This window comes from Crinia signifera, chromosome 1 (genome assembly GCF_055691185.1).
Source record: "Crinia signifera chromosome 1, ASM5569118v1, whole genome shotgun sequence".
NCBI lineage: Eukaryota > Metazoa > Chordata > Amphibia > Anura > Myobatrachidae > Crinia > Crinia signifera.
The window spans coordinates 172,368,759-172,382,930 of NC_139217.1; the positions used below are offsets into that span (position 1 = coordinate 172,368,759).

Genomic DNA, 14,172 nt, shown 5'->3' on the forward strand with positions numbered 1-14,172 from the left:
AGGGCTCATTTGTAGCCCGAATCCCATTGGTGGGAGGAGGCAACACCTGGCAAGCTTGTGGAATCCTGAGCTGCGAGTCATCTTCAGCTTTTTGGGGGACCCTTCCATCCGGATAGGGAGGTAACCCAGACCACCGCAAGCTCCAGATGTCTTTCCCTGTTTTGGACTTTTTACTTGATTTATTATTACAGGACTATTATTATTGTGGGGGAGCGATCCAGTGAAAGAAACCTTTAAAGGAACATAGGGCCATGACCCTTGGTGAGTTTACATTTCAACGGTCACCCGCTGTGGGACCGTGGTTGGTTTATTTTCCATCTGCATGCTGTATTATAGAAGACTTAACCCCTTCCTGACAGAGCCAGTTTTTGCGTTCCTGACAGAGCCATTTTTTTCAAATCTGACATGTTTCACTTAAGTGGGGATAACTTTTTTTTGCTTTTACTTATCCCAGTGATTTTGAGATTGTTTTCTCGTGACACATTGTACTTCAAGTTAGTGGTAAATTTGGGTCGATACAGTCTGTGTTTTTTTGTGAAAAATACCAAAATGTCGTGAAAAAATGGAAAATTTTGCAATTTGCAAAATGTCACATTTTCTGCTTGTGAGACAAATAAACATACCACTCAAAATAGTTAATAACTAACAAAGACCATATGTCTACTTTATGTTGCAATCATTATTTCAACCTCCTTTTCATTTTTTTGGACACTAGGAGGCTTCAAATATGAATAGCAAATTCTCAAATTTTCAAGAAAATTTCAAACTCTGATTTTTTTAGGGACCAGGTCAGTTATGATGTGACTTTGAGTGACTTGTATGTGAGACACCCCCATAAATGATGCCATTTCAAAAACTGCACCCCTCACAGTATTCAAAACAGCATTTTGGAAGTTTGTTAACCTTTTAGGTGTTTCACAGGAATTAAAAGAAAGTGTAGGTGAAATTTCAAAATTTCATTTTTTTTGCAGATTTGCAATTTTAATACATTTTTCTAAGGAACACAGTAGATTTTACTAGAGAAATGTGACTAAAAATTGATTCCCCCAATTCTTTGTTTTCATAAATATCCTATATGTGGCCCTAGTGTGCACGGTGACCAAACCACAGGCTTCATAATAGAAGGAGCACCTACTTGATTTTGGAGCCTCCTTTTTATGAGATTATTTTTTAGGCACAATGTAGGTTTCTAGGCACCATAAGATGCTAAAAGTTAGGTACCCCCCCACAAGTGACCCCATTTTGCAAACTACACCCTTCAGGGATTCATCTAGGGGTATAGTGTACATTTCAAACCCCCAGGGGTTTCACCAATTGTGGTACAACTGGGCAGTGAAAATGAAAAAAATTAATTTTTCATTTTCACAGCTCAGTTGTATCAAAATTGGTGAAACCCCGGGGGGTTTGAAATGTACACTATACCCCTTGTTGAATTCCCTGAAGGGTGTAGTTTGCAAAATGGGGTCACTTGTGGGGGGGTTCCACTGTATGGGTGTTTCGGGGGTCATTCAACCAGAATCTGTGCTGCAAAATCCAAAAATCACTCCTTAGTAGTAGTAGTAGTAGTACGTTTATTTATAAGGCGCCGCAAAGTGTCCGCAGCGCCGTACATAGCAAACAAAAAAAACAAATTACAAGGTAACGTACAGGGTGTGTTGAAAGATACAGTATAAATAGGGGTATAGCTGGTCGAACTAAAATCAGCATCAGTTCAGAAGTAGGTGGCAAAATTGTCAAGGAGACTGAAGATGAAGTAGAGGAAGGGAAGAACAGGACAGGTGAGGTAATGAGGTAGGGTGAGTACGTGAGGAAGGAGGGCCCTGCTCATAAGAGTTAACATACTAAAAATAGGTGGGTGGACGAACGAAATACAATAGGATAAGTAGGAACGGAGGGGAACGGAGGCAGGATAGGAGGATCAAAAGAGGTTAGGAGGAGGGATAGGCTAGTCGAAAAAAGTGGGTTTTGAGGGAGCGCTTGAAGGAGGTAAGGGAATCAGATAGCCTGATGGGTGGCGGGAGGTTGTTCCAGTGCAGGGGGGCAGCGCGAGAGAAATCTTGGACACGGGAGTGGGAGGAGGTAATTAGGTGAGAGGTCAGTCGGCGGTCAGCGATGGAGCGAAGAGGACGGGAGGGAGTGTGGATAGAGATCAGTGAAGAGAGGTAGGGAGCTGTGGAGGAGGAGAGAGCCTTGTAGGTGGTGGTGAGGAGTTTAAAGAGAACTCTGAAAGGAATGGGGAGCCAGTGAAGAGATAAACAGAGGGGGGAGGCGGAGGTAGAGCGGCGGGAGAGGAAGATGAGCCTAGCAGCAGTGTTAAGAATGGATTGGAGAGGTGCGAGGCGGGTGAGAGGTAGCCCAGAGAGAAGGATGTTGCAGTAGTCAAGGCGGGAGATGACAAGAGAGTGAATGAGAATTTTGGTCGCGTCAGTGGAGAGGAATGGTCTGATGCGTGAGATGTTGCGTAGGTGAAAGCGGCAAGACTGTGAGAGAGCACGAATGTGGGGGGTGAAAGAGAGGGAGGAGTCAATGATGACACCGAGGCAGCGCGTTTGGTCGGTGGAGGTGATCTCGGTTTCCCCAATGCTGATGGAGATAGTGGGAGAAGAGGGGATGTTCGGGGGATGGAAGATTAGAAGTTCAGTTTTAGCCATGTTTAGTTTCAGGAAGCGTTGGGTCATCCAGGCTGAGATGGCCGTGAGGCATTCGGAGACCTTGGACAGGAGTGATGGGGATAAGTCGGGGGAGGAGAGATAGATTAGGGTATCATCAGCATAAAGGTGGTAATGAAAACCATAGGAGCTGATGAGGGTGCCCAGAGAGGTGGTGTAGAGGGAGAAGAGGAGAGGGCCAAGGACTGACCCTTGGGGAACACCGACTGGCTGGGGGGTAGTAGGAGAGGAGGAGCTCGGAGTGGAGACAGAGAAGGAGCGATCGGAGAGGTATGAGGTGAACCAGGAGAAGACCGTGCCAGTGATGCCAAAGGAGCGGAGGGTGTTGAGCAGGAGAGGGTGGTCAACAGTGTCAAAGGCAGCCGACAGATCAAGCTGGATGAGGATAGAGAAGAGGCCTTTGGATTTAGCCGATAGTAGATCGTTAGTGACTTTGGTCAGGGCAGTTTCAGTGGAATGTAAAGGGCGGAACCCGGATTGGAGGGGGTCTAGAATGGAGTTAGCAGTAAGGTGGCTTAGGAGACGATTATAGGTCAGACGTTCTAGGAGCTTGGAGGCAAAAGGGAGGAGGGAGATGGGCCTGTAGTTGGATGGAGAGTTGGGGTCCAGATTTGTTTTTTTGAGAATTGGGGAGACAAGAGCGTGTTTGAAGGAGGAAGGGAAGATCCCAGAGGATAGGGAAAGATTAAAGAGGTGAGCCAGGTGAGAGCAGACTGATGGACTGAGACGACGGATAATTTTGGAGGGGATAGGATCGAGCGGGCAGGTGGAGGGAGAAGCGGATTGAAGGATAGAGTGGACTTCAGCAGCAGTGGTGGGGTAAAATGAGGACAGGGGTTGGAAGGAGGGGAGTGGAGATGTAGGAGGGGAGGAGGGAGAGGGTGAGGTCATGGCAGCAGTGATGGCAGTCCTGAGAGAGGAGATTTTGGTTGAAAAGTAGGTAGCAAAATCAGCGGCTACGATGGAGGACGGAAGAGCTGGAGGAGGGGGGGAGAGCAAGGAGTTGAAGGTGGCGAAGAGCCTGCGGGGATTGGATGATTGGGAAAGGATGAGGGACTTAAAGTAGGATTCCTTGGCCAGAGCAAGGGCAGAGCTGAAGGAGGAAAGAATGAATTTGAAATGGAGATAATCCGCAAGGGAGCGTGATTTCTTCCAGAAGCGCTCAGCAGTGAGAAATTGGGGCACAGATTTTGGGGTGCTTTGTCTCCTTCATTCCTTGTGAAAATAAAAAATTTTGAGCCAGATCTGCATTTTTGTGTAAAAAAATGTAATTTTTTACAGAAAAATGCAGTTCTGGCTCAAAATTTTTTATTTTCACAAGGAATGAAGGAGACAAAGCACCCCAAAATCTGTGCCCCAATTTCTCCCGAGTACGGCAATGCCTCACGTGTGACCAAAAAATACCAGTTGGGTGCATGGCAGGACTCAGAAGGGAAGGAGTGATTTTTGGTGGTGGAATGAATGGTGGGTGCTATGTCGCATTAGCAAGACCCCCGAAGCACCAATACAGTGGATCCCCCCCACAAGTGACCCCATTTTAGTCACCAGCTTTGGGAGGGGGGCTGGCGCTGCGGCTGGCGGGGGGGTGGGAGGGGTGCTGGCGCTGCGGCAGCCGGGTGGGTGGGAGGGAGGGGGGCTGCCGGGTGGGAGGGGGGGGGGGGGGCTGGCGATCGGTGGTAATCGGTGCGGTATATACACACACACACACACACATATATATATATATATGTGTGTATATATATATATTTACTGCAGAGCATTACATCTATTGTGTGGGATTGATTTGTACTTCTAGGTAATACACTGAACATCTCCTCTGTACTGCAGAGCATTACATCTATTGTGTGGGATTGATTTGTACTTCTAGGTAATACACTGAACATCTCCTCTGTACTGCAGAGCATTACATCTATTGTGTGGGATTGATTTGTACTTCTAGGTAATACACTGAACATCTCCTCTGTACTGCAGAGCATTACATCTATTGTGTGGGATTGATTTGTACTTCTAGGTAATACACTGAACATCTCCTCTGTACTGCAGAGCATTACATCTATTGTGTGGGATTGATTTGTACTTCTAGGTAATACACTGAACATCTCCTCTGTGTACTTTACAACAGTACCTAGCATGTGTGTAGGGAGGAATTTATTTTTATTCTAGGTGATATATAGAATCCTGGAATGCTAGTTTTGTTTTTCTAAGCCACTTTTATTGCTATGTGTTGTAGGGGGTGGGGACTAAACGAGTGGATTCCAATTATTGGGAATTGGGAACTCATGCATTGTTAGAGTAGTTAAGTAGTCATTGCATACGGCTGTGGCCGGATAGGCTGTGGGCCGATTTTATCTGTGGGCCTAGATTGAAGTGGGCCGTTATTAAAGTGGGAAAACTGATTCATAACTACAGCGTTATACCAGCGTTAAACCGAAGTGAAACTGAAGGACAAAACAACAACGGAGAAAACCAAAGTCTACTTTGAGTGAGTTAAATACATTCACACTACTCCGGCCTGCTTGATCTGGCAATTCAACCATAACATCAGCATTTTACATTTGCAAACAACTTTTACTATCACTGTTAAAGCTTGTACTTGCACTGTCTGTTTGGAAAATGACCAGCTGTACCTCTAATGACCTCACTTCTCCTGCTCTTCCATTGATAGTAGGTGTCCTCTTTCTCTATACATCCTCTCTGGGTGAGCTTATGTGCTCACTCAACTTCCACTATCACATCTATGCTGATAACAGTGAAATCTACCTCTCCTCTCATGATCTCTCTCCCTCTATCCTCACTCATATCTCTAACTGTCTCTCTGCTGTCTACTCTTGGATGACCCAGCGCTTTTTTAAACTTAAAATATCAAAGACTAAGCTGTCATCTTCCCACCCTCCTGCATAAAACCTGACCATCGCTTATCCTTACCTACTGTTTATGCTCACTTCTTTACCTTCTGTGTCACCCCTGTCTGTCTATCCCTCCCCTTTAGAATGTAAGCTCTCACGAGCAGGGCCCTCTCTCCTCATGTGCCTTTCTTAGAATATATTAACCTCTGCCACCCTGATGATTGCTTCAGTGTCCCCTCTGTCCCCTGATGCAACTATCTATATTAACCATGTACTTGTCCTAAACTGTCTTGTACTGTAATTAGGTATGTGTTTTTGATTATAACTATGCTCTGTAAAGCGCTGCGGAATCTGTGTGCGCTATATAAGAAACTGTTAATAAATAATAAATATATATATATATGTGTGTGTATATATATATATATATATATATATATAAATATATTTTTTCAGTGCATATATTTAATTTTTAACTTTTTCTGCAGCTTGATGCTGCTGCTGCTGCTGCGGGGGGGAGGGGGGAGGAGGGCAGCGCTGCGTGCGCTCCAGACGCTCCGGGGGAGCCGGGGGAGCTGCTGCTGCTGCCGGGTGAGTGCCCGGCGGGTTCGAGGGGGGGCTGCACATCGGTGGTGATCGGTGCTGTACTTGACAGCACCGATCACCACCGATCCCTGTGTTACCGAGCGGCTTAGCCGCCGGTAACACAGGAAACGCTGTGAATGGCTGTTCAGATTTGAACAGCCAATCACAGCGATCGCCGACCGGGGGGGGGCACCCCTGCCCCCCCTGGGCGGTGAGGGGGGATGTCTGCTGTCAGGGACAGCAGACATCACCTAACTGTCACTGCGTCTCTAGACGCAGTGACAGTTAGAAGTCATGACGTACATGTACGTCAAATGTCGGGAAGTACTTCCCGACCATGACGTACATGTACGTCAAATGTCGGGAAGGGGTTAAAGAAACCATTATGTGCATATAGGGCACTTGCCACAGGTCAGTTATTAGTGCCTTAGGGGGACATTTACCAAAATGGATTCGTAGAAAAAAGGTGTATTCGTAGGGAGAAATACACCTTTTTTTATGAATTTGTATTTTCGGGATTTACAATCCCAAAAATACAACAATTCGTAGTCCTAAAGATGGAACATTCGTATTTGTATTTACAAATACGAATGTCTACACCATCGATAGAATACGACAGAAATCACCATTCAAAAGAATGGTGGTTTCTGATTTACTAAGCAGCCGTACTGATAATACGGCTGCTTAGTGGTGTAAAACACCCACGCAAATACGACAGGAAAATAGAACACCATTTTCATGTCGTATTTGCGTTTTAGCCTGCACGGATCAGTCAGATCCGTGCAGGCTGCAGTGTAAAAAAATAGAAAAATTAAATAAATAAATAAAAAAACCGGCATGGGGTCCCCCCCACAGCCGAAACCAGCACCAGGCTGACAGAGGCTGGAGCCGGTAGTTAAAAATCAGGGAACCCGACAAATAGGGGTTCCCTGATTTTTAACAACCAGCCCCAGGCTCCTGCTCTGGGGCTGGTTCCCAAAATATGGGGGACAAAATGACTAGGGGTCCCCCGTATTTTAAGAACCAGCCCCAGGCAAAACCAGCCAGCAGGGTAATGCCACAGCCGGGGGGAGACTTTTTATGCAAGTCCCCCCGGCCAAAGCATTAACCCTACCGACCAGTCAGCCTGGCCAGGGGCCCTGGGGGAGTGGGGACCCCCCCAATAAAGGGGTCTCCCCTCCAGGACTTACCTGACCAGGCTGAAGCCTGGTGCTGTCCTCGATGCCCCTGGGCGGTGGGCATCGAGCTGATAGCGGTTTAAAAAATAGAACAAACTATTGTTTTTTACTGTGGCACTACAAGTGCCAGCAAGCCTCCCCAGCAAGCTGGGACTTGGAGAACCACAAGTCCCAGCCTGCTGGGCATTAAAGGGCCCGCTGGGTCTTGTAGTGCCACAGTAAAAAAAAATAGTTAAATAAAACACACTGACACCCATTTTAAATAAAAGTTTAATACACACATTACATACATACTAATACTTACCTTTCTTGATCCCGTAGGTAGCCCTGGTCCTGATGTCCTGTGTCGTCCTCCAGGTCCATGTCGGCTGTCTGCGTCGTCCTCCAGGTCCATGTCGACGGTCCGTGTCGTCCTCCAGGTCCATGGCGGTGTCCGGGTCCGAAGAAATCCATGTTGGAGCTGTGGAAGGAAATCCTACTCACCTGGTCCTGCGCTGAAGAAGTCTTCTCTTGATCCGACGTAATCCAGGTAATCTTCACAGCTGTCGGTGCTCCCCGCAGTCTCCGCTGTCTCTGCATCGCGCTGAGGAGAGATGCTGAGAAGTTTCATATTCGGCGCCTCTCCTCAGACTGAATTCTATTGGCCGCCTAGCAGAGACAGCGGAGACTGCGGGGAGCGCCGACAGCTGTGAAGATTACCTGGATTACGTCGGATCAAGAGAAGACTTCTTCAGCGCAGGACCAGGTGAGTAGGATTTCCTTCCACAGCTCCAACATGGATTTCTTCGGACCCGGACACCGCCATGGACCTGGAGGACGACACGGACCGTCGACATGGACCTGGAGGACGACGCAGACAGCCGACATGGACCTGGAGGACGACACAGGACATCAGGACCAGGGCTACCTATGGGATCAAGAAAGTTAAGTATTAGTATGTAAGTAATGTGTGTATTAAACTTTTATTTAAAATGGGTGTCAGTGTGTTTTATTTAACTATTTTTTTTACTGTGGCACTACAAGACCCAGCGGGCCCTTTAATGCCCAGCAGGCTGGGACTTGTGGTTCTCCAAGTCCCAGCTTGCTGGGGAGGCTTGCTGGCACTTGTAGTGCCACAGTAAAAAACAATAGTTTGTTCTATTTTTTACACCGCTATCAGCTCGATGCCCACCGCCCAGGGGCATCGAGGACAGCACCAGGCTTCAGCCTGGTCAGGTAAGTCCTGGAGGGGGGGACCCTTTTATTGGGGGGGTCCCCACTCCCCCAGGGCCCCTGGCCAGGCTGACTGGTCGGTAGGGTTAATGCTTTGGCCGGGGGGACTTGCATAAAAAGTCTCCCCCCGGCTGTGGCATTACCCTGCTGGCTGGTTTTGCCTGGGGCTGGTTCTTAAAATACGGGGGACCCCTAGTCATTTTGTCCCCCGTATTTTGGGAACCAGCCCCAGAGCAGGAGCCTGGGGCTGGTTGTTAAAAATCAGGGAACCCCTATTTGTCGGGTTCCCTGATTTTTAATTACCGGCTCCAGCCTCTGTCAGCCTGGTGCTGGTTTCGGCTGTGGGGGGGAACCCACGCCGTTTTTTTTTTTATTTATTTATTTATTTAATTTTTTTTACACCTTGCAGCCTGCACGGATCTGACTGATCCGTGCAGACTGCCTACAAATAATTCGTATTAGCAGCCGTATATACGGCTGCTAATACGAATTCCTACGACATCGGAGGGTTACAAAGCAGTCGTATCTGACTGCTTTGTAACTGATCCTCCGGAACACGACTTTGCATACGACTTAAACAGTCGTATGCAGTCGTAGGGAAAATACCAATACGAAAAACTAGGTTTTTCATATTGGTAAATTTCCCCCTTAGTGAGAACAACTAGATGGAAGGAGTGCAAGTTGCCGTGAAGTCCAGTGTTGAGTTTGAGTGCAGCCAATTTGGCTACAGACTGATTTCATATAGTGGGGATACAGCACCTATGATCACCGATTTTTTACTGTGTTGTGTTATAAGATTTGAGGAGTCTTGTGGATGATCAAGGGCTGCAGTATTTTAGGCGCAGTCATTATTCTTTGACTTGTTTCTATTTGTGCTTATCCCTACCAGATGCATATCCCTAACCATACAGCTCCCCACAGCCTAACCTTAATCCCCAAAGTGCCTAAACCTACTAGAAGGGTGCCAAATTTGTGAATTTCTGCTCGTAAGCTGATCTTCTATTTATCAAGTGCCGTGACAAACTTTCTGTTTATATAAGTCTTCCTGTGCAACTCATCATTTCCCTATATTCTGATTTAAAAATCTTCATTAAATAGAAACAGATTGGGATTGTTAATTTAATTACTGGTCATCAACATTAACCGATTAACTAACAAATGTTTTTCCCAAATACTGTGACAAAAATGTATTTATATATTTTTTTTAAGTTTCAATGGACCCTTACTATGTATTGGTTGGCTCTATCGCCTCCTCAGTCACCCACAAATGTGTTTTGATAAGTTGAAGCATGTATGTGTCTGTGTATGGGGCTCCAACATCTAACTTGCCTCCAGGCAGCTTTAATGTAGTTACGCCTCTGCATGGGAGACAATGGGGCAGATGTATTAAGCCTTAACAAGAGATAAATGCAAGGGTGATAAGGAGAGATAATCATCCAGCCAATCAGCTCCTTACTGACTTTTTTTTTAAACACAGGCTGTAACATGGCAGTTAGCAGGTGATTGGCTGGACGTTTATCTCTCCTTATCACCCTTGGATTTATCTCTTGTTAAAGCTTAATACATCTGCCCCAATATATCTAGTTATGCCCTTGAAATTGCTGATTGCAATATTGTTTAAATTAGAGTGGAGGCCATTATAATCTTACATAAAATGAACAGGGACAATGTAATGTGGCACAATATGTTGTGGAGGCACTATAGATTGGCATAATATAGTTGAAATAGTTGCTATGGGGCCCACAAAGCATATAGAGCCCAATTCAGATGTGATCTCACAATTTCACTTTTCAGGTGATTATCAATCACATGCATATGTGCCGCAAAGCACTGGCCATTCACAAAATGATTGACAGGAAATAGGTGTCTGGGGGTGGTGAGCAGCCATTTAGTGGGAATGCTAAGAAAAACATAGCCATGCCAGAAAAAAACACTAGTCGTGTTGCCTTTTAGGAAGGGTGTGTGATGTCAGCAAGAGGCCAGATATGCCTGTTTTCATCGCAGCCCCTGCTGCTCTGGCTGCTCTGAGCCTGCGATGACTTATGCACAGTGTAAAAATAATTTGATGGAGACAGACAAATGGTCTGGACATATTAGACAGCAAGCACATTAATTCGCAAGGTGGGATTTCACTCTAGCTGGGTGGTGTCTGCCTCAACACTGGCCGCTGCAAATTTGCGGCTGTGCAATCGGGTCTGAATTACCCCCATAGTCACAGTTGTGACTATGGCAGAAGTCCAGCAGGGGCTGTAGTCCATATAGTCCATATAGACCAGCAGTGGCTGTAGACCATATAGTACTGGGAGCCAGGGGCATCAATTAATCCCAGTTGCCGACTGCAAGTTGGCATCTGGTGTCCCTCTTTAAAAAAGTGGAAACACACACACGCGTGCACACACACATGCACACACACACACATATATATATATATATATATATATATATATATATATATATATAGGCCACTGTAGGTCAATCTATCACATTTTAGATATGGTCATGCCAAGCGATTAATATTGCCACCATAACAGGATATTAAGTAAATATTGGCTACTGTTATTAAAATCATACATTCATATTTTCTTTCTGATTAAATAATTCACATTAGGCCCTTAATATAAATTACTTTTGCTCCAATAACTTAGAATGTATTGTAGTCTCCCTCATATAAATATTTTCTTTTTATTGTGTGTTCTGACAAAGTTGAAGGACAGACTCCTGCATCCTTAAGTTCTGTATCATTAGTGAAAATGCCCCTGATGAATTTTTATATAGCTGACTGGGGGATTGGATGCGGTCAGTAAAATGACAGATAACGATTTGTACACGGGTCCTCCCATAGATCTCTATTTGGCTTTGTTGAGAATTATTTTAACATACAATTATTTTTTCTACAATGTCAAGTTTTTTCGCCAACTGAGCGGCTGTGCAATGGGATCGCCCGTGGCACCGGCATACGCAAAATATATGTTTGATGTCGAGAATACCGCTTTCTTTACTAGAGATCTAAGGGACAGGATCCTGTGTTACAAACGTTATATTGATGACGTGCTTATTATATGGAGAGGTGACCCTAGTGACCTCATTGACCGGATTACAAAATTCAATGCCTCTGATTGTCCTATTAAATTTACTTACCAACTTAGTCTTGAACAAATCCCATTTCTTGATGTATTGATTAGAATTAGTGAGAATCAGATTAATACTACTATTTATTCTAAACCGACAGATCGGAATACTGTGTTACAAGCTAGCAGTTTCCATCCATCCAGCACTGTCTCTGGACTCCCCTATTCGCAGTTCTTGAGAACGAAGAGAATTGTGAGTGATGAGAGGGAATTGGAAACTGTGCTGGACAATATGACAAAAAATTTTTTGGAAAGGGGATATTCAGATGATATCCTTAAAGGAGCAAGACTTAAAGTGAACAATGTATCAAGACAGGAGGCATTGAAACGTTCAACTAAAAAAACTAAAACAGATACTTTACATTGGGTACAACACTACAGTGTTGCACAAAAAACAATACAAAAATGTACCAGGGACCTGTGGCCTGTGATACAAACAGACAGAGACCTGAAATCCCTTAAACATACTAAAATAATGACTAGTTACAAAAGAGGTAAAAACTTGAGGGATTTGGTAATGAAATCAGATGTGACCCCCCTGATGCAATATAACCCTACTATTCAGAGTAAGAGTCCGGGCTGTTATAAATGCACAGGGTGCATGACATGTAGTCACATGATTGCCACTAAATGGTTCTTTCATTCACACACAGGTAAAAAGTTTAACATTAGTCATGTGTTAAGTTGCAACAGTTCATTCGTTGTGTACATGGTTAAATGTCCTTGTGGTCTTTGCTATATTGGCAAGACCATGAGGACATTTAAAGAAAGAATGGCTATACATCGCCACTCTATAAGAGCTGCCTTGAAAGAAAAAACTTCGGATCAGCCATTGGCACGGCACTTTGTGTCTGCCAATCATAATCTAGCAAATTTCAGGCATATTATTATTGACCATGTTCCCCCTAACAACCGCAGGGGAGATAGAAACAAATTGCTGTTGCAACTGGAATCCAAATGGATTTTTTTACTTGACACTGTAAAACCAAAAGGGTTAAACGATCAACTCAATTGGAACATATTTCTTTAATAATAGTGTGTGATGATCGATCTCAGTATGTAATTGTATTTGTGCATTGTACTGTATGTAGAAAATATTCCGTTTAAATTGCTCAGTTTTTTATATGTATTTACTTCTATTTTACTTATATCTGGTGATTGTGATATGTCCTCACGTATTAGATTATTAGAGTGCTCATTTCCTTGACAACCGGGAGGCAGGATGCGGCTTGATGACGTAGGGTAGAGTCCCCGCGAGCTGCTACTGGCCGTCCTGTGATTGTTGAAACGCCCACATGCACGTGGTGTAGGTATTTAAGGTGAGCTTTTGTACATACCTGTTATCTTCTGTGTATGCTGCCTGACGAAGGGAAATAAATTCCCGAAAGCTTGCAAAAACAAGGCTTGTGTCTATTTCTTCAAAACCGCCGGGTGCCGCTCGTTGGAGTCTGCCTGTATTATTTATCGAGCTTGGACACCGCGATAGCTGTTTGCTGATTACGAGGAGGGTGCCGGTCGTTTGGATTTGTATATAGCTGACTGCAAATATTTTACAGTTAATAGCATCAGATCAAGGTAACAGATATTTTTCAAGTATATCATTTATTTTTTTACAAAAAATCATCCATTATTTGAATGGGAGTAATTTGGATTATTTCAATCTTAAGGGATGCAGGGGGTTATTCTAGTCTATTTTAGTTTGCAAGGGGGACCCATGTTTTCATAATGTGCATGCGCATTTCTGCGCATGTGCATACACTTGGTGCGTGTGGGCACGGCAAACTGCTAGTTAACTGTCCTGTACTCACCCACCAGTATGGGCAGGGGGTGTGGGGCAGCGGTGAGGGGACACACCCATGGGAACGCTTAGTGTTTCATGGGTGTTCCCATGAAAATGCTGGGCATTCCCATGGAAATTAGGCAGTGACTTGGCTGCCGGGGGCAGGCAGCTGACATCACCGGATGTCAGCTGCCCACCCTGTTCCTGTACAGGGAACATGCAAAACTAAAACATATGAGAGTGTCTTAGGTTTGCTTATATGTTCCAAATTAGGGCAGTATTCAATGTACATAATCGCGGTGTGCAGCGAATCCTGTTTAAGATTCGCTGCACTGTCGCCGTGTACTGGAGCCACGCAGTCCCCCTGCTATCCCCCTATTCAACGTCGCAGGGGCTCACTGCCCCTGACGGCGAATGTGAACCCCTGCGCCGGACGCCGCAGGGAGCCGGAGAACAGCGGCAGGCAGGGAGATGTAAGTCTCCCTGCCTGCCCCAGAACTTATGTGGGGGGGGGGCTCCCCGGGAGCCAGGCAGCACGGGCTGCCCCCCCCGGGAGAGCCAGCAGGGGACTGGGTATTCACTGCACCCGATCGTGCATATGTAATGATCGGTAGCAGTGAATATATGAATATCTAATGAGCGGCTCTCGGCTCCCGGCCCCCTGCTGGCTGCTATGTGTAAAAAAAATATATTTTTTTAAATTAAATATATATTCATGTGCTATAAGCACATGAATAAAAATAGCATGCCCCTTCTCAGAATAAAATTCCTGATTTT

General features: G+C 45.2%; 1 long non-coding RNA gene across 2 annotated transcripts in view; it reads right to left on the reverse strand.

The window, feature by feature from the left end:
- The window catches only part of LOC146064077 (uncharacterized), a 66,865-nt gene that overhangs the window by 41,956 nt on the left and 10,737 nt on the right, over positions 1-14,172 (reverse strand). The gene's annotated exons all lie outside the window — the stretch shown is intronic.